The 21,072-nt window shown below is 32.8% G+C and overlaps 1 pseudogene; it reads left to right on the forward strand.

Moving 5' to 3' along the window:
• Positions 1 to 16,184: 16,184 nt before the first annotated feature.
• On the forward strand, positions 16,185 to 16,958 carry LOC134362192 (ribosome biogenesis protein NSA2 homolog; annotated as a pseudogene).
• The last annotated feature ends 4,114 nt before the right edge of the window (positions 16,959 to 21,072 follow it).

Here is a 21,072-nt window from a genome sequence, read left to right on the forward strand (position 1 = left end):
AGTTTACAATCAATGTTTTTATATTTGTCCTGCCAGAAATTTGCTCAGCTCACGCACATTAGCTACGATATTCATCATCTTCTGGCTGAAACTTTTATGTGTATATTTTCTTTAGAACTACTATAGTGATCTACTTTAAACAGTAGTGGTAAAAATGTGTGACTTTACAGTTGATGTAAGAAAAAGTAGTATTATAAATAACAAAGGTTTGTTTTGAATGAGAGTAAACAATCTTTATCCTCTTCCGAAGAAGCAGGATACTGGGAACATAGCATACTGGGAAATTGACTCTTCCTGTTTGATTTCTTCATAGCTTTGACATCAGAACATTTTATACCATTGCTGGAAAATAAAGTGCAATTCATTTATTTCTTGTTACCCTCAGTTTCCTCTACAGAATCACTCAAATTTTAATAAATGTTTTAGAAAAATTTAGGAAAATGAATACTGAAAACATAAATAGTGGTTATAATATGTTTTGATATGAATATTCTTCCAAAGAATACCATCATTTATTCTAAAATTTGGATTCAGGATGGAATTGACTATTTACTCAGAGATTGTTTATTGAAACATGGCCTCTCTACATACACTTATACCTGCATATGTACAGTATAGAATATACATGCTTGTAGTTATGGTTATTGTGTATAAGCTGATCTTCAACACCACTCTCAGGTTCGATAATTCACTTGAAGGACTCCCAGATTTCAGAAAAACTGTTATACTTATGGTTACAGTTTATTACATCAAAAAGACACACTTTAACATCAGCACATAGGGGCAATGTCTAGCAGGGACAAGGTGCAGTGATTCCAGTTGTATTCTCCCAGTGAAGTCACGTAGAGAGTGCTTATTTCCCAGCAATACTGTGTGACATGATGCACGTTGGTTGGAATACAGCCAACTGGGGAAGCTCACCTGATCTTTACTGTCCACAGATTTTTTATTGGGGGTTGATCATATAGATATGACTGACTGCCCACCAGCTGACCATAGTCCACCTTCTTCAGAGGTTGAGCTGAAACCATGCAGCCCAGGTCTCCAACCAGAAATCACATTGTTAGCATAGATTATCCACATGACCCAAGACCCCCTGATGAACAAAGTCTCTCCTCTCAGTCAGGACATTCCATGAGCTTAGAGGTTACCTCCCAGGATCTGAGTCAAAAGACCAAACCTTTCTTTGGGCTGGGTTAATCCTTTTCTATCTAGGCATTTGTTCAGTTAGGTTGCACCAAGTGTGCAGCACATAAACATACATATTTATGTCTCCATCTTTTTGTACATGCTGATTCAGTGACATATAATAAACCAAAGTAAATCCATCACAGAAATAGTGGGTTGACACAATGACTTCCCAAGTTTTGGAATCATTTCCTGGCTAATTCCCTTTTTCTTTTTTAAAATTTTTCTGCAGTGGTTTCAAGTTTTCAATGAATAAAATCAAAACAGTACATTGGTAATCAATATTTACAGGAAATTTTGTAGTACAAATAACAATAAATGATGCTTAGAATTCATTTAGACATAAATTTCCTATCTGAAGAGTCAGGCAAGGATATTAATTCTTTACTGCTTTTTCCATTTGCATTCACATTGTTATTCATGGCAATTAGAAAAGAATGCATTTTAAATATATACAAATCATAGAAAAGATATTAAAATCTTTTATATTGGGTGTCATTACCACTTATATTCACTAATTCAGTTATACACAAAATTAATGGGAATGACTTTGGAATTTGGTATCTCATTTATCAGTCATAAAGCACATTTTCTCAACTGTGAGCACTTTTCTATTATCTGCATTTTACTTTGTGTACTTCCATCTGTAAAAAGAAATTTTAAAATAACAAATAAACAGACAAAAGTCTGTATCAACAATCAGGGGTGTTGTTAGGATATTTAACAAAACCATTTCAAAATTGGTTTTCTTCTAAATATACTGACCTATTTATGCATGTTAATATATAATGTCTTATTTGGATATAGTATCATTCACAACCCATGAACAAATTTTAGTATATAATTTGGCTAAATAAGAATTGTCAAGTCATTTTTTTTTATTCCTAAGAGGAGCAATTTCTTCACTTAATGAAAATAAACGCTTAATACAAATTACTTCCTATACTAGATAATAAACTAATCTAAAGGGCAACAAGTTATGTCCAGCTGAAAAGGTTAGGGAGTGAAAGAAGAGTCAATCAAAGGCAAAATTTGGATTTGGACTGATAGGATTTTGGAACAAAATAGACTTTTTGTGTATCCAGAACTGGAGATAGAGGGAAAAGATTATCTTTAGAATGCTAAAGATATCTATTCTAGATATTTATAATATTTATAATATCTATTCTAGATATTTATAATATTTATAATATCTATAATATCTATTCTAGATATTTAGAATATCTAATCAGGGTTTATCTGACTAGAGGCTGAAACCAATATACATGTTAATTTGAGCTAGGTTCTAAGCTGATTCAACCTTTTATTATTTAATTTGTAAAGATTCTACATCTTGCCTGTCTTTGTAAGAACAGCTTTCATGCCTTAAGTCCCGGCAATATGAACACAGAACTACCAGGTATTTAAATGTGTTACTACTGAAGCAAGAATTTCCCTTAGCTGAATAGTCTGGAGAAATGGCATTTTGGAAAATAAACTCCATTATCAAAATATTGCAAAATTTTAAAATTCTTTTATTTTTAACAACAACAGATACTCTAGTTAATGCAAGATTGGTTGGATATAAGTCTTAGGTACAGGGATAAGAAGGTTGCTTCCACAGCATTTAAAAGTACAAAATTTGGTACTCATCATTATAGTAACACAAATTACAGTTCTCCTTAAATGATGTACTAAGTTACCTTCTTTACCAAAACACGGATTTCTGCATACTGCTTGCATAAAATAAGCCATAAATCATCTAGCATTTGTAAGGGTTTTTGCTGTTTCAGAATTCTCGTTGTAGTGGTACTTAGTGATATTGATTTTGAATTACATTTATTATATTCCTGTCTGCAGCGGGTGATGTTCTTGGTAACACAAAAAGGAATCAGTTAATGAGTCTGAGTCCTCTGGTAGGTAGTGGTCTAGATCAATAATTCTAACATTAATGGATGTGGAAAGGATTACCTAAACATGAGCAAAAATATAAAACACTATTAAAACCTCATTAATTTAGTTATACCCTTGAAATGTATCTTTATTTGAATTGGTGTTTACTTTTGATGAATATATTCTTCTTCACAGAGCTAGTGTATAAACTAAATACTTGAGTGAATATTATATTTGCAAGCCCTTTAGGCACACTAATTTATGTGAGAGGTGCTCTTAACAATAGTTAACCCACATTACTTTTTTTAAATGATAAATTGTAACTCCTTTTATTCTGTTCTAAGAATGCTCAGATTTCCCAGATATTAAAATAACTATCCCTAATTTTATGATATCCCCTTGAAAATATCTTATCTCAATCCTCTTTACATGGAAAAAATGTTTTGAACTTTAGTTCTGCTATTGATTCTACAAGAACTTATGAATAGTTATTTGGGAGCTTGTCCAAGGAGGAAGAATTGTGGAAGCTGGGAGAGTGAGACAAAAAGGAAAGGTCAACAAAAGGAAAAATTACCCATGGGAGCTTTGTTCTTATAGCACCTCCTAAGAAGTAAGCAGGCTACTTCACTAAATTATTTATCCAAACTGAAGGAGATAAGATAGTTATCTAATCCTTCCCATGTCTCATTGTTCGAGTTTTTCCCTGGGGTCATTGCTCCCCTTGTACATCTCAGCAGTACATGAATGTAACCTGAATAAAATCCTTCCCAGTTCTTCAGTGAAGGAGGATTTTTAAGGCAAAAACTGAAGATATGCAGTACACAATCCAGGCTGGAGACTGTCACACTCTCAGCACACAAGGAAATGAAACCCACCTAGACCCATCCATTGTATCCACAACTGAAATCTGAGATTAAGTCAAGGAGATGTACCTAGGCTGAAAGTGTTGCTGTTCTAGTTCAATCATTAGATTGTAGTCCAATCTCAGATTCTTCCATGCTTTACTATTAACCAGACTTCATGGTGGTGGCAACCATGAAGCCATACACAATCTTTACAAGAGACTTAATACAGGAGAATTAGTGCAATAAGCTATAGTCTCCATTGCTACAGCTAATTCCAAGATCATAATAGGTTTGCATCCTCTTCCTCCACTACCACCCATTCTAGATTTCCCTCACCTTCAACCAGCACTTAAAACTGTCCAATAAACAAGAATACTAGAAATAAGAAGAAATGGGAAAATGTAATGCAACCTCAAGAGAAAATGCAGGTGATAAAAACTACCCTGGAGATTACCAGCATGTTAAAATTAACAGACAAGGACTTTAACAATGTAATTATAAACGTATTCAAGGTCTTAAAGAAGAAAGTGTTCATAATAAATGAACATAAAGGAAATTGTGTCAGGGGAATTAAAACTGTAAAAACAAAAAATTCTAGAACATGAAAGTATAATATCTGGGTGGACTGAGGATCAGATTGAAGACAAAAACCAACAATAATAAAAATCACCTTTATTGAAAAACAGATAGAAAAAAATAAAATAAAATGAACAGAAGCTGAGTGACCTGTGATATAGTATCAAGTAATAAAATGTATATGTAACTAAAGTCTCAGGGAAGAGAAAAGAGCACATGGAACAGAAAATATATTGAAAGAAGTAATGCTGCCAAATTTCCCAAACTTTAAAAATAACATTAAGCTAACGATCCAACAAGTTCAGCAAATCCCATATATTAAAAGCTTCACTTTCACTGCTGTTATTTTTTCATTGAGCAGTCAACGATATCTTCAAGGTATTTAAATAATAATTTTAAAATTATATTTACCAGTATAGTTACCATTTTGATCTCTATTTTTTTGCATAGATCTAGATTTCCATTCAGTGTCTCTTTCTTCTTTCTAAAAAACTTTTAAATTTTTCTAATGTAAGTCTTATGGTGCTAAAGTCTTTCAGCTTTTTTATATATTAAAAGTCTTTATTCCAACTTTATTTTTGAAAAGTATCTTTCCTGACTGTAGAATTCTAGGGTGACTGTTTTTCTCCTTTAGAACTTTATAGGTGGCACGCCACTGTCTCCTGAATTCCACTGTTTGCCACCAGAAGTCTGCTTTCATTCTGATCTTTGTTTCCCTGTATATATGAGTCACTTCTTAAAATTTTGTTTCTATCCATGGTTTGGTATGCTTTCCTGATGTTCCTTGTGCTTAGGAATATCAAGCTTCTTGGTTATGTGGATTTGTCACTTTTATCAAATTTTTAAAAATTAGCTATAATCTCTCCAAGTATATCTTCTCCCTTCCTTTCAGTCTTCCAATTTCATATAAATCAGACCACTTGGAGTTATCTTATAGTTCATTCATCCTCTTAGTATAGCCACCAGGCCTTCTTCGTATTCTCTATTCAATCTTTTCAATTGAAGATGGCTGTCCTGTTTTTTTCTGCAACTCCCTTCCCTGAGTCTAAGCCTGGAAACTTTCTACAGTCAGAATGCTTTAGCAATCATAGGGCTCGCCTTGTTTGATTCCCTTCTCACAGTAATCACTGTCCTTTGCTGCCCAAAGTTTACTATGTTGAAATACCATTGTTTCAATACTTTGTCTTGTTTTTAGTTTTCTCATATGAAATGGTATGTACGTTTTCTGTTATTTCATCTTAGAAGGAGAATTTCTCGTCAGTGCTTTGAATTTTAGCCTTTCTAGTGGTGTGAAATTGAATCTCATAATTTTAATATTCATTTTCTTGATAACTCATAGTGTTTAACACTCCCTATTGGTCATTTCTATATTATCATTTTCTGAGATGTCTATTCTTGTCCTGTGTTATTTTTAAGGATAGCTTCTAGATGAGAGTAGAGTGCACATATATATTACAGTTGACTTAAAGTTCATATTTTACTACTCTCCAAAAAGGTATGCACCTTTGCAACAGAATAATTTTATTTATTCTCACATTGTTAATCCTAATGTCACATGTTTATACATTATAGCCCCCAAAATAGTGATATACTTTTGACATAAAAATATAGTTGTCTTTTAAAGAGTTTAAAGAAGAAAAATAGTGTATTTACTCAAATATTCAACATTTTTGGTGCTTTTAATTCTTTTTTGCATATATAAGTTTATCTCACGTGCTATTTCCTTTCATTCTAAAAAATCTCCATTTTGCATTTTTTGTAATGCAATTCTGTGATGAATTCTCTCAGCTTTTAGTTATTTAAAAATGTCTTTAATTTACCTTCATATTTGAAAGATGTGTTCATTATATTACAATTATAGTTTGACTTTTTTCTTTTACTACTCAATCCAAAAGATAGTAGTAGAAAAAAAAAGCATAAAAAAGGGACAGATATAAAATAAATAGCAAGATGGCATATTTAAACTTGACCATAATAATAATCATATTAAGTGTAAACATCTTAACACCTCAATTTAAAAGTTAGAGATTTCCAGATTGGATAAAAAGACACATCTTTAGAAAACCCACGTTAGTACTTTGGTAGACTAAAGGTAAAATGATGGGAAAAGATAAACCATGCTAACATTAATCAAAAGAAACCTAGAGTAACTACATAAATATCAGCCAAAGTAAATTTTACACTACAATTATTAAAAGGAATAAAGAGGATCATTTCATAATGATAAAGAGGTAAATTTATCAAGTGAGTATAACAATGATAAACATTTATACATCTAATAAGTTACAGAAGGCAAGAAGGAACAACTGATAGCGAATACAGTAGTCCTCTTTGAACAATTGGTAGTACAATTAGACAGAAAGTCAACTATTATACAGAGGCTTTGAACAGCATTGGTGACCAACATCTCTTAACCGACAATTATAGAACACTCTGCCCAATGACAGTAGAATGCACGTTATTTTCAAATGCACATAAAATGTTTACAAAGATTGATCATTTATTGGGTATAAAACAAGACTCAATATACTTAATTTGGTTCAAATAATACAAAGCATGTTCTCTGATCAAATGGAATTGTTGAAAGTCTGTTATATAAAAATATATAAAAACTGATAGAATATTTGGAAGCTAACTAGCACACTTCAAGTAATCCATGGTTCAAGAAGAGATCAAAAAAGAAATTTGAAGCTTTTAAATTGGAAGAAAATGATAACAATACATATTAAAATTTGTGATATGCTACTATTCAGAGAGGAATTCAAAGCACAGAATGCTTATGTTCAAGAGAAGAAAGGTCTCAAATTAGTAATCTCCGCTTGTACCTTAAGGTAATAGAGAAAACATAGAGAAAAGAAAATATACATCAAGTAGAATAAAGGAAACAATAAGCATTAAAAAAGAAATTAGTAAGATAGAAAACATAAAAAGCAGCTGATAAAAACAATAAAATAACAAGTTAGTTCATTGAAAATATCATTACAAGTGATAAAATCTAGTCAGGCCAGTCAAGGGAAAAAATATGAGAGAAAACGCAAATCAGCAATATTGGGGTTGAGAGAGGTGATATCAGTATAAATTTTACAGGTACCAAAAGGACAGTAAGGGAATATTATAAACAACTTTATATTAAATTAGGCATAATGTGCAGATTTCTTGAAATGCATGAAGTACTAAAATATATTTTAAAAGAAATACAGAGAACACATTCATGATGGCAAAAGAAGGATCCACAGAATTTTGCTCTTCCATGAAAGTAATGAGAACACTGGGGGAAATTGTCAAAATAAACTTTTTTAAAACTCTGAAAATCAACCAGAGGCTTGCAACAATTTTACGAGCGTATATTAAGAAAATTGTTGAATTAATTGAATAATTATAAAGCTGATTAACAGAAAATAAGAACATCTATTAGAAATATTTTTTCTTCATGCTTATTAGTACGAGTACTAAATAGAATTTCAATGTAATTTAATTCAGCATGTAATTTATACTACAGAAAAGATCCTGAGCTAAGTGCTCAGACTAAAAATGATTACTAAATAATAAACAAGAGACTGTATGTTCCAACAGACCACACCGTCTCTTTTGTAACCAAAATCTAACTATATATTAAAAATAATGGCTGAAGGACTAGCTAGAAGAAGTATAAACTTTTTTTTGTAGTTCCAGTACAAAAAAAAAAAAAAAAGATTGACTCAAAGGTTACAGTAAACGTTATGAAAAAGTGACATTTGAAATGGGCATTGATACACGTAAAACGTGCTGATGACTCAAATAGGAAGGATCAGAAAGGGGGGGGAGGGATTATTCTAAACCTGAGAGAATATCATAAGCAAATAAAAAATTCTTTTATAGCAGATTATTTTGATATTTTACCAAATAAGTGAGATGAGATTATATTTACATGCATTACAAATAACTATGGATCAATAGTATCCATATGCCCGGTACTATGCTGGAAATCGAGAAATAATCTGAGGAATAAATTACAATCCTTGTTTTTCAAGGCATTTACTATTGACATAAACAAGTAAGCAGATTATTATAGTATAGTGTGGCGAATGCTACAAGTATTACATGGGTAGGTACAGGTGCTCCCATGGTACATGTCAACATATCTTACCCAGCATGAGTGTGGGAGTGGGGATTAACATGTGGGAGGAAGATTCTGAAATTGCCCCTTGAGGAATTCACTTTTAAAGGGATTCCCAAAGGGTAAGTGGGATTGACTAGGTGCCTGCTTGCAGGTTGTGAATACAGGACGGAGAGTGAAGAACGGGAGAGGATACTAGTAGTTAAGAAAGTCTGGAGCAGAATTTCACAGTTGTGACTGTGGCGAGGCATAAGGCTGCTGAGGAGTACTGTGGTCAAATCATTTGGAGAATTTTGAGCAATACTGAAAAATACGCTTTTCCCCTGAAGATGATGGAATACCGTTAAAGAGGAGTAAAGTGATGATTGGAACTTATAGAATTATCATTCCGGTTGTAGGGTGGAAAATGAATTAGATGGATAAGACTAGAGGCAGAGAGGTCATTTATGAAGCTGCAGATATCGAGTGCAGGAGTAGGGCGAACTTTCCCAAGTGAGTGACCAAAGCAATACAGAATGGTGAAGGAATTCCACAGTAATTAAAGTATAATTAAAGTGAAGATAATGACTGCTTATTATGGCAATGCGAGAGTAGGAGAAATTCAAAATGGTTCATAGTTTCTGCCTCAAGTGACATTTTGGATGACAGACATGCAATCTGTGGAAAGTGTTTGATGCATAATTTCACCTTAACCAGAAGGTTCTTATCTCTGAGAAGCTAGAGGAAGAGCAGGACATATTTCTTTCAAGGCAAGCTTAAATTAGAATTGCTTTCACTTTTTTAAAAACACAACTAAGAAATATAGGGGTCAAACAATTAGTCATAAATAAACACACTACAAAATTTAGCATAAAGGGTCAGGGAGAAGGGAGGTCAGCAATAGGTAATGACGCTGGAGGTAATGCTCTTGCTGCGACGCTTGTGTTGCCTGAGAGAGCTTAGGCATACAGGAAACTGGTTTTCCAGTGCAAGAAGTTCATGACGTGGCTGAGAGGCAGTGATGCCTCCCTGAACACTTAACAACTTTCTCAACAACTTCCAACCAACGTCTTGACTACGTCATACATTTAGTGCTCTCACTGAGGTTATTTTGATTTTGTGACTTGGATGACCAAACACTGTCACAACCATCATTTAATATTGGGGGCTTGTGTACATGTGCAGTCCTCTCTGGCTTATCACAAGGCCAGGCTGGTTGCACAATAGTCAGACTGGGCAATTCAACTCTGTGGCATTTTATCTTTGGATGTAAATTTAAAAGTGAGTATGATACAGCAATACTCACATGCAAGCCCGGTTATGTACAGATGAAGGGAATATGGCAGCCTGTTCAAGAGAGTTTACCAAAAGAAGTCCATTCAACCTGATATTTTTTTACACTGCTGCTTGAGAGTACAGTGGCAACATGAATTGAAGGTGAGTGAAGGAGAAATAGATTTGAAGGTAAGGGGTGAAGAGATTCAAATTAGAATTCAGTTTCAGTCATACTGGTTTGTAGTACCTTTTGGACAGCTAAGTAAATTCTCTTGGATATATATGTGTATGTCTATGTGTGTGTATGTATATATGTATGTATGTATGTATGTATAGAGAGCTGTAGATTTAGGAGCCATTGGCATTCATGAGGTAATTAAAGTCATGTGAGTAACCCTGTCCATCAATGAGCATCGCATATGTGGAATGAAAATAAAGGCTAATGGGCTTGCTGGATGAAGCAGTTGGCCGTGATCGCTTCTGATTTCTTTTGAGAGTCACTAAAATGTCTTAAATTTTAAACCAGTTTCAGATCTATAAAATCAACTGTAAAAAGTACAAGATAATATATTTTTATATCAGCAGATTATAAAAGTACCTAATACTTATAAAACATGTTTGAATTTAGATTAATTCCAGACAACTTAGGAAAATAACTTAATTTGTTCAATTTGTAGAAATCTTTTTTCAAATCATTTTATTTTATACTCTCAGATACTGAAATATAAACTAACTGGTATTAAGTATTTTCTAAAATAACAGATCATACAGAACCTTATTTGCAAAGACTGTATAATTAAGGGCATTCATTTTCATCTAATAATATACATAAAATAATTTAACTATTATTGGATTAAAGAAATTTCCAAACCTGAATTTATTTAGTAAATTCTATTTCTTTCTTTATAAAAAGTATACCTCCTGTCAAATGATCCAAACATCTGAAAAACAAAAATTTTACTTTACTCATCTTTAATCTATAGTTTTAGCCAGCAACATTTACATAAAAATGTTATTTCTAGAAGAATCTATTATTTAAGTTCATAAATTTTTATATCTCTTGGGAAGATCAGATTTCAAAAAAAATCTCTGTAGTGATACCTACTTCAGAGAGAATGACATATTTAGATTTGGAAAACAAGCTTCAAAATACAATTCAAACATCCATGAATTTTTCTCAAAAAAAATTATTTCAAACATTTGTCTTTTTTGTAAAGATCAAACAAGTTTAAGAAAAATCAAAACTCTAAATGTACAGACAGAGTTAAAGTTGTTCCTAGGAGAAATTATTAATCACCCTTAGACATAGCTTTTGACAAAGTAAAATTTTTAAAACTATATTTGGACCTGTATTAGTCCATTTCTGTTGCTTTTAACAGAATATATGGAACTGGGCATTTTATAAAGAAAATGAAATTTATTGCTTACAATATCAGAGGCTAGGAAGTCTAAAGTCCAGGGAACACGTCTGGTGAAGGCTTTCTTTGGTGGTAACTTCAGTGATGACTGGGTATCACATTGTGAAAACGGCAGAGCAGAGAGAGCAGTGAGAGAGACAGGCTCTCTTCTTTTAAAGCTCTCAGAACCACACCCCTGACCACCATTTTACGTCTGTTCACTACTGCACGGTCCTACAATCCAATCACCTCTTCAAGGCTCCACCTTTCAATTGCCATACTAGGGTTTCCCACCCTCTTAACAGTCACAGTGGGGGCTGTTTCTAACACATAAAACTTGGGGGACACAATTCAAGTTTCAGTGAGTTTTGGGGGAACATAATTCAGTCCACTACAGGACTCTTGTCCATATAACCAATTTATATTCAAAACAATTCTAAACTCATCCATGGAGTTGTCAGAATTATGTCTATATATTTTGAAGTTATAAAATGTAGGTTAGAAGATGAATATACATGAATGTACCTTAGGATGCAATCAAAAGCAAATTTTCCTATAAATCTTTTGTAATTTTAGGAGGCAATGAGGATTTAATATTTTAAGATAATTTCTAGAGAGTCACTGAAACAGATCCTTATTACCAAAAGCAAATTTGAAAGTGGTATTCTTACTTAAGGAATCCTGGACACAGAAAGCTTCTTAATGCTTGGGGAAGTCTAATTTTTTGGTGTTATACGGAAAGGAATGCTGCTTTCACTGGAAAAATCAACTAAAAAACATGTTAAAAGATAGGGCTCCTGGTTCCAAAGAGTTTTTCTGTTGCAATATATGTGCTTCTCAAAGTGTCTCAGCCATTATAGATCAATTCCTCATCAGCAAACAGTAGCTAAACCAAAGAACTCTTGTGAAGATTAAATGAGATCATGTTTATAAGACATAAGGTTTTACCTGTCAATGAAATGAGGCTTCTATGATTTGCAATGATTTTTAAAGCTCTAAAGAAGAACTTCTTAGACAAGTACTGTGCAATAGAAATATGCCAGCCAAATACTTCATTTTTAATTTCTTAATAGCCACATTAAAAACTAAAAAGAAACTGGAGAAATTAACTTTAACAATATATGTTTTTTAACCCAATACATCCAAAGTATTATCATTTCAACATATAATCAACATGCGAATCATTAATTTGATGTTTTACATTTTTAAAACAAGGTTTTGAAACCTGGCATATATTTTATGCTTACTATACATCTTAATTTACTCTAGTCCCATTTCGTGTTCTTAGTAGACATATGTGGCTAGTAGCTAAATATTGGAATTGTGCAGACTTAGATATTGTATTACTATCACCACGTCCTGGAGCAAGGACAATGTATCAATATGGTCCACAGCAGGATCGTTCTTTTGTCCTTCTTTGTGCTCCAATACCTCTTCTCTTGCCTCTCCCCAGGCTTGCTCACAGAGGCCATCCATCATTCCACCATTGTTTACTGAGAATCTACTACATTCTTGTGTTCTAGTCACTGAAAAAACAACAGCAAATGACACAAACAAATTCTCAGCTAAAATCACCCTTATATTTTACTGGTTATGTCACTTTAGTTCTATACCAATTAGTGATGGTCAGAGGGGCAGAGACACTATTAATGATATAGAATAAGGCATTGATTATAAAGATTAGACCTTATACAGTGGTGGAAACTACTTAAGTGGCCGATGGAAAGCAGTTGTTTCTGCGTTTAGTGTTTGGCCTGAAGTCAGCAGAGCTAGTAGTCAGGAAGAAAAGATGATGGAAAACTGGAGAAGAGCAGGGGAAAACAGAAACCCACAAATTAGAACCGAAATGATGACATCTGCTTAGAACCCACATTTGTCTCTCACTGCTATCAATACTGATGCTGCGGTTGACGGATACACTAGCGCCACTGAACAGAGGGCAGCACAGGCACCTGACCTAGCACTCCCAGAATCTAAAAGAAGAAATCAGGCAGGAGCTGGAGGAACTTTAGTCAGGCCGCCACCCCATGCCCACAGGTAATCAGATGATCAGCAATGACCAAGACCTGCCCTACACCAATCTTCAGAGTGGACAAATGGCTGCCCTTTGACTCCTGCTTTCCAGTTACTTCATAAATTCCCTTTAAAACCAACTTCAAACTTGGATCATGAAGGAACAAACATACTCTGAAGAAGAGTTTCAGCTTATCTATTTTGACACAGTACAAAGCCACCATAATATCTGTCTTATTATCATAGGGATTTCATTTTACAAACATTTGCATTTGATTTTCCTTTATTTTATTCTATCTATTGTACAGAATACTCTCTAATTTTGAATGCTTGCATAAAATGTCAGAAAAATAAGCAGTTTGAAAAAAAACAGGGTTTATGTATTCTAATTTTCACATTTTCTATACTGCTTTACATATCCAAGACTGCTGCAAAGTAATAGGGCTTCACTTACATGAAAACACAGAAAAGGTGTTCCATTTAGGTGAACAATGCAGATATATTGAAGTTATCCCATTAAACTCATATAATCTTTGTTTAATGAAAGCACTGTTATTTTACTAGTCAATTCTATACTATAGTAACTGATGTCCCGAAGAGATCATAGTTATTTTCCCTTACCAAACGATAATGATACCGTACTTCTGAAATGAAGTCAAAATAGGTGAAATTATTCAATTAAAATAATTTCTATATGGCTGCTTAGATGCTCATTGAAAAGATGAATAGTGAATAAGCAATACCTAAGCTGGTCAAGAAGTAGTCCTACCACATTAGGAAATGCCAGGTTTGCTGATCTCTGCTTGCTTACAATACGGAACAAGTAGAAGCAAGAATGAACATCTAAAAACAAGAGCTATGCTCACCTAATTAGATTTATAAATCCCATCGGTAGTAAATAGTCATCTACAATTTTTGCTGTGTTTTATATATCTACATTTCTAGACAAATCTAAATTTCTGAGACAAAGATTCAATAATATATGTGGCACAGTACATTAGATAAGAGGAGCTTCATAGAGAGAAAGTTCTGGATATCTCAAGAGAGATGCTTTCAAGTCTTTTGCTGAATACTGTTATAAGTTGTGTATTAGAGGAAATTTGCCAAGGTTGAGAAAAAATCAAAGGAGTGTGAAACAAACAATTCCTGCATCCCATTCAGGATTGAGAATAGTTTATGTTCCCATTGACCAGAGTGGAAAGACCTTGTAATACATGGTGCATTGAATAGAGTCCTCAGAAGTGTATCACCTTAGCGGTGAAGCTAAATTCAGCATGATTCAAAATAATAAGCTTAAATGTTTCACATTCGATGAAAATTTATCCAGAATTTTAAAAAGCCATTCAAAGAAGCAGGAAGTTATGATGCATAATGAAGAGAAAACAGTAGAAACAAAGCAAAAATGCCAGAGTTGATAAAATTATCAAAGTTGTTGAAAGTTACTTTAAATATATTCCATATGTTCAAAACATAGGAAATACATTTAAAGATAAAGAGGTAAATTAAAGATATAAAAATAGACTCAAATTTTAAGAAATAAAAAATAAAATATCTCTAATATAATATGATATATAAATTAACATCAGATTAAACATCACAAAATAAAAGATAAATGAACTTCAAGACAGAACATTAGAAACTATCCACAATGAACACAAAGTGAAAAATAATGCAAAAACATGAACCAAACGTCATTGACCTTTGGGGGAAATATAATGTGGAATAACAAATATGCAGCTGAAGTCTTGGAGAAGGGATAATGACAGTAAAAATATTTTTTAAATTAGTGGCCAAAATTTTTCCAAATTTGGTGAAAATGTAAATACCCAGATCCAGGAAGCTCAGTGAACCTCAAATAAGTATAAGAATAATGACAGGAGAAAAATGCCAAGGACAAGAATGACAGCAGATTTTTTGTGACAAAATATGCAAGTCAGAAGATAATGGTGTAAAATCTTTAAAGTACTGAAGAAAAACCTGTCAACCTAGTATTCTATACCTAGTGAAATTTAACTTTTAGAAGTGAATGCAAGATAGAAACTTTTTTCAGACAAGAAAATGTTGAGATAATACATCTCCAGTAGACCTGCACTTCAAGCAGAGAAAATACCCAATAGAACTGCTGAGCTATGCAGAAAGCATGAACCATAAAAAAACTTTTTTACTAAAATAAAAAACCTAAAATTAAAACATTAAAAGTACCAAACATAGATTTAGAAAAGATGAAAATAACATTAATAGAGAAATTGTAAAATATCTTTGAAGCTATAGAAGGAGATTTGGATGAATGCAGAAATGAAGCTTTGTTACCAATGAGAAGATGCAATTTGTTAAAGATTCAGATTTTTCTTCAAATAATCTATAAAATCATAATAATCTGCTTCATACTACCCACAGGAATTTATAAGCCATACTAATCCTAAAATAAACATTAAAAATATTTTGAAACTAGATAGTATAGTTTGCTTCAGAAACTCATATACAAAATTTAGAACATCACACAGAAGATTAGAACTCTACGAACATGAGACTTTGTGTAAATTGGGTTTTGAAACCACATTCATATATTTACATTAAAAAATAAAATCAACAAGATGGAAAAAAATTAAAATTAAACAGTATCAAAAACAAATAAACCTTTAAGTATCTCAAGATGAAAATATTACTACAGAGAAAATAATTAATTGAGGCAAATTTTTAATGCAGTTCTCTATGTACTTTTCATGGGATATAGCTCAAAGACGACAAAAGTGAAAAGAAATAAAAATCAGTTTTTTGTTGGTAGTGGTATTGATATAGCAAATACAAAACCACTTTTGTGTATTTTAAACTTGAAGAAGGGAGTAACTATATTCACGTTTTGTGGAGTCAGAATTCTCACAATGGAAGAATTGAGTTTCTTTGTTCCTTGGAGGCTGCGCCTGGCAGCTCTGCAGCCTTCCCATGCCACAAAATGAATATATTGAATTACACCGTAACTGCTACGGATATCGTTTGGATTACTAGGAGAAAAACAGAACGAAGAAAAGTCGAGAGGCTCATGAACGTTCAAAGAAGGCAAAAAAAGATGATTGGTCTGAAGGCTAAGTTCTGCCATAAACAGCGCCATGCTGAGAAAATACAAATGAAAAAGACTATCAAGATGCATGAAAAGAGAAATACCAAACAAAAGAATGATGACTCCACAGGGAGCAGTACCTGCCTATCTGCTGGACAGAGAGGGACAGTCCCGAGCTAAAGTTCTTTTTAATATGATTAAACACGGAAAGAGAAAGCCGGAAAATGGAAGTCCCTTTGCTCAGAGATCGTGCCCGGGGAGAAACAGAAGTATTAAAAGTTATTCGAACAGGAAAGAGAAAGAAGAAGGCATGAAAAAGGATGGTTACTAAAGTCTGCTTTGTTGCAGATGGCTTTACAAGAAAACCACTTAAATATGAAAGATTCATCAGGCCAATGGGCTTACGTTTCAAGAAGGCCCATGTAACACATCCTGAACTGAAAGCCACGTTTTGCCTGCCAATACTTGGCGTAAGAAAGAATCCCTCATCCCCACTATATACAACTCTGAGTGTTATTACCAAAGGCACTGTAATTGGGGTGAATGTGAGCGAGTTAGGCCTTGTGACACAAGGAGGCAAGGCTATTTGAGGAAAATATGCCCAGGATATCAATAGTCCTGAAAATGATGGGTGCATAAATGCAGTCTTACTGGTTTGACGGCAGTTTTGTACCAGTTAACTCCTTATAATTATCTAAGACTACACACCAATTGGGAAAACCACCCTTACTGTGGTGTTTCTGAATGCTACCAAACAAGGCTTGCCTGTCTGCAGTCATCAAGAGAGAACTATTTATTACACTATAAATAAATAAATACATAAAATGGCCCAGTAAAAAAAAAAAGAAGAAGAAGAATTCTCACGGTGGGAGAAAGAAGATCCAAATATGCATTAAAGGAATGAGAAGAATCCTATGTTATTACGGAAGTATCAGAAAACATGAATTTTTAAAAATACTGTTTCCTAATTTTTTTCCAATGAAAAAGCAGTATCGGCCCAATAGCAATGAGCCCAACCGGTTCCCAGACCTCAGTTTCTAAATATCATTGTCTACAAAAATAAACCAGGACTTTTTAGAGAAATGGCTGATTCCTGTTCTTAGCCTGGAAAGTAACAAAGGTAAACTAAAAAAAAAAAATTATTTCAAAATGTTATAAAGTGGTCAAAACTGATGGGCATATGTCAAAAGGCATCATGCCTGGCTTGAGAAGCCTCCCACTGACCAATTTTATGGCAATTAGAATACTAAGAAAAGAATAATGGAAGTGATGAATTATATTTCATCGAATGAGAGAGAAAAAGAATCCATGAGTCCATATTGTATTAATCAAACCGGCAAGAAATATAATTGATTATAGAAAATATCTATGGCTGCATGATGTTTTGTTGGGAAATTCATGTAATATTAAAGTATTGGCCCATAGATTACTTATGAACAACAAAGGACAGTGTATTTATTCATACAATGAAAAATAGAAAGATCTGGCACATCGTCTTAACAAAGGAATCGAAGGTGACTTCATCATTAAAAGGACAAATTGTTGTCTGCTAAAGGAACACAAGGTAAGCCATGTAGTAGTATTCCTCACAGTGATATTTAACATGAGTCTAATCATGAGAAAGCAATTAGACAAATTCAATCTGAGATGTATTTTGCAAAATAATTGGGCTAAGATTTTTAAAAATGTGAATGTCATTAAAGATAAAAAAGAGGAGGGGTATTGTTATAAATTAAAGACTAAAGAGACAGGATACTTCTGTGCATTGTGTGATACCTAAGAGTATCCTGAATTAAGGAAGAAAAAATGGAAAAGGAGGGAAGGAAAGAAGGAAAAAAGGGAGGGAGGGACGGAGGGAGGATGGAAAGAAAAGAGAGTACTGGGAGAGGTCAGAGAATTTGAATATGAATTGCATATTAGATAATTTATTTTATTAATTCTTAAGTTCTAATACATGATGATTGAACTGTTGCTATATAGAAGAATGTCTTTATTCTTAGGATATAAATGATAAAGTATTTAAAAATGAACTTTCATGATGTTTACAACTTACTCATAAACGTTGATTAAAATACACAGACTTAATGAACAACAAATTTGGGATACTGCTATCTTTGAAGAAAGATCATGAGATCAAGCTTTTTTTAAACAATACACTTTAAAGTTTTATAGATATGCATGTTTGGAATCATACATTGGGTTCAGTTACACTTTTTAGAATGCTTGAAATAATTTATTAAAAATTTTAGCAAAGAAATCAAGATCCAAATATACTCTTGGAAGCCCCCGCAGTTCTTAAGTATTTGAATTTGTATTTTCCTAGATTTTTTTAAATTTATATAGAGAAATTCAAGATGCTTGTATGTAATATTAACTAATCTGGTAAATTTATCATCAAGGCAAATATGATATCTAAAGATTGCCATGACAAAAAGGAATATTTAGACCACAACTTTGTCATTAACAGCTAGCTATATTATACCATTATTAATATATATAAATTGCATTTATTAATATTTTGAACTAAAATACATGTAACATATTTATTTTAATATTACATAAATTATTAAAAATCTGATATCACATTTTTCCTAACTTTTTTTCTAACTTTGTTTTTAATTGAATATGCATATTCATGGGGCACAGAGCTGACTGTCAACAACTGTGTCCAAGATGTGATAACTTTTGATATTTGGCATTTATTCATTATTATTCTGTAAATTTTTATTTAAAAATTTCTAAGAAAGAGTAACCCAGAAGTGGTCATGGCCTGTGTGAGAAAGACAGCTGAAGGGAGCAGTGATCCAGCAGGTGTCAAGGCTCACCTGAGGAAGACAGCCAAGCAGAGGAGTCAGAATTGAGGGATGAAGGTGTCCCAGGGAAAAGACTTCCAGCATGGAGTTGAGGCCTTGTGGAAAAAATAGCTGAGCTATTGGCAGTCCAGCAGTGGTCAATGCAGCTGAGCATGACACCGTCTGGGTGAGGTCAGAAACTAGTTAAATACAGGCAGTTGAATAAATTAGTAAATATATTGAAGACAATGACAGCCAGTTTTCTTAATCTGGAGAAGGCATTCATAAATATGAACATGGAAAAGCAAGAAAAACTTTAATGTCTTGGATTGAATTGGAAGAATCAGTGTAAACTCATGGTTATCAATATGTATAGATAGATATAGAAATAAATACAAGTGCAAAATACATTTTTGTGAGTTTGTGTGCATGTATGTGTGTGAGTATATATTGTGTGTCTGTGTGTGTTTTCTTGGCTTTGCTTATTGAGATTGGGAATAGCAACACTCCAGGAACCATGAGTACACCTAGCACCAAGACCTCGATTTCTAAATGGCATTCTTCATGAAAAGAGAACAGGGTTTCTTAGAGAAATGACTGATTCTATGGGTGGGTAGGCAAAGTACAAGATAAGCCTGGAATATGTTATTGTGACAGAAATTAAGGAAATGTTCAGAAACTGATGAAAATCTGTCTGAAAGAGTAGAACTCAATTTAAATGAACACATACTTGCCAAATCTGAGATAATTTGAGCATCAAAATAAATAATTATAATGGGTTTTATCATATTGAATATTTAGCTATATTTAGTAATCTATGAAATTATACTGATACAAAATATAAAGGAATGAATGAATAAGAAAAAGCTCAGAATTGAATACTACTTAATAAATATAGAAGAAAAGAGAAAATTATAAAAACCACCATTTGGGAGCCATCGTAACAATAAAATTTTCATGCAAGATTCTTCAATGAACTAGTATGTGACCTTTGATAAACTCGCAGGTAAAATCAGGATTCAAAATGAGATATTTATCTACTGTCATAGTATTTCCACATACTTATTAATTACACATAAAAAAAGAGAAATTTTTACAGTGAAGAAACTAGCAGAAACCTGTAAGATGATAGAGGCCAAGAAAGGACTGAGGGGCTATTCTAGAGGTGAATAAATAAGTAAATATATCGAAAACAGTGAAAGTCAGGTTTCTCAAATTAGGGAGGGTGGTTATAAACATGAAAAAGAAGAAATGAACCTTGAGTGTTTGGATTGGAACTGGTGGTGTCAATACGAAGTAATTTTCAATGGATAGATGGATAGACAGAAAAATAGAAAAATGATAGTATATACAAGGATAGATGATAGATGGTAGAAGACAGAAGAAAGATAAATGATAAGTAGATAGATTGATAGACAGATAGATATACATAGATACACTGATAGTTACTGGAGGAATTTAAAGAGACATGACAATTAAGTGCAATGCATAATCCTGGATTGAATAATTTTGCCAAAATGGACACAATTGGAACAACTGGCAAGCTTGAATAAGTTATCTGAATGAAGAGTATGGATTTTCTGAAAAGTTATAATTATCTCAAAATAAAGAAGTTTTTAAAAATTCTAAGTAATTTTACACAGGATAATCGATCAATACTCTACATATTATAACGTGAAATAGGCCTGTATCCAACTCACTATGTTTTAATATATAGTTTTTTATTTTACTATATAATTACATGTTCTAATTATGCAACTAATTCCTGTAAGCAGACTTATATAATTAAATGATATAATTACAGAGAGTAATTGCATAATTATTGTAATGACATAATTATAGTAACTATTCAATTGCAAAATATTCAGTGCACAAGTAAAACAACCAAATTAATTGCTTTAATAAAGTATCTCCTCAAAAACCATTTTGAGTTTTAAATGAAATTTCATTTAGAGTTTTTCTGTAGCATATTTTTAAAACC

Source organism: Cynocephalus volans, chromosome 13 (assembly GCF_027409185.1).
Source record: "Cynocephalus volans isolate mCynVol1 chromosome 13, mCynVol1.pri, whole genome shotgun sequence".
In the NCBI taxonomy this organism is placed as follows: Eukaryota; Metazoa; Chordata; class Mammalia; order Dermoptera; family Cynocephalidae; genus Cynocephalus; species Cynocephalus volans.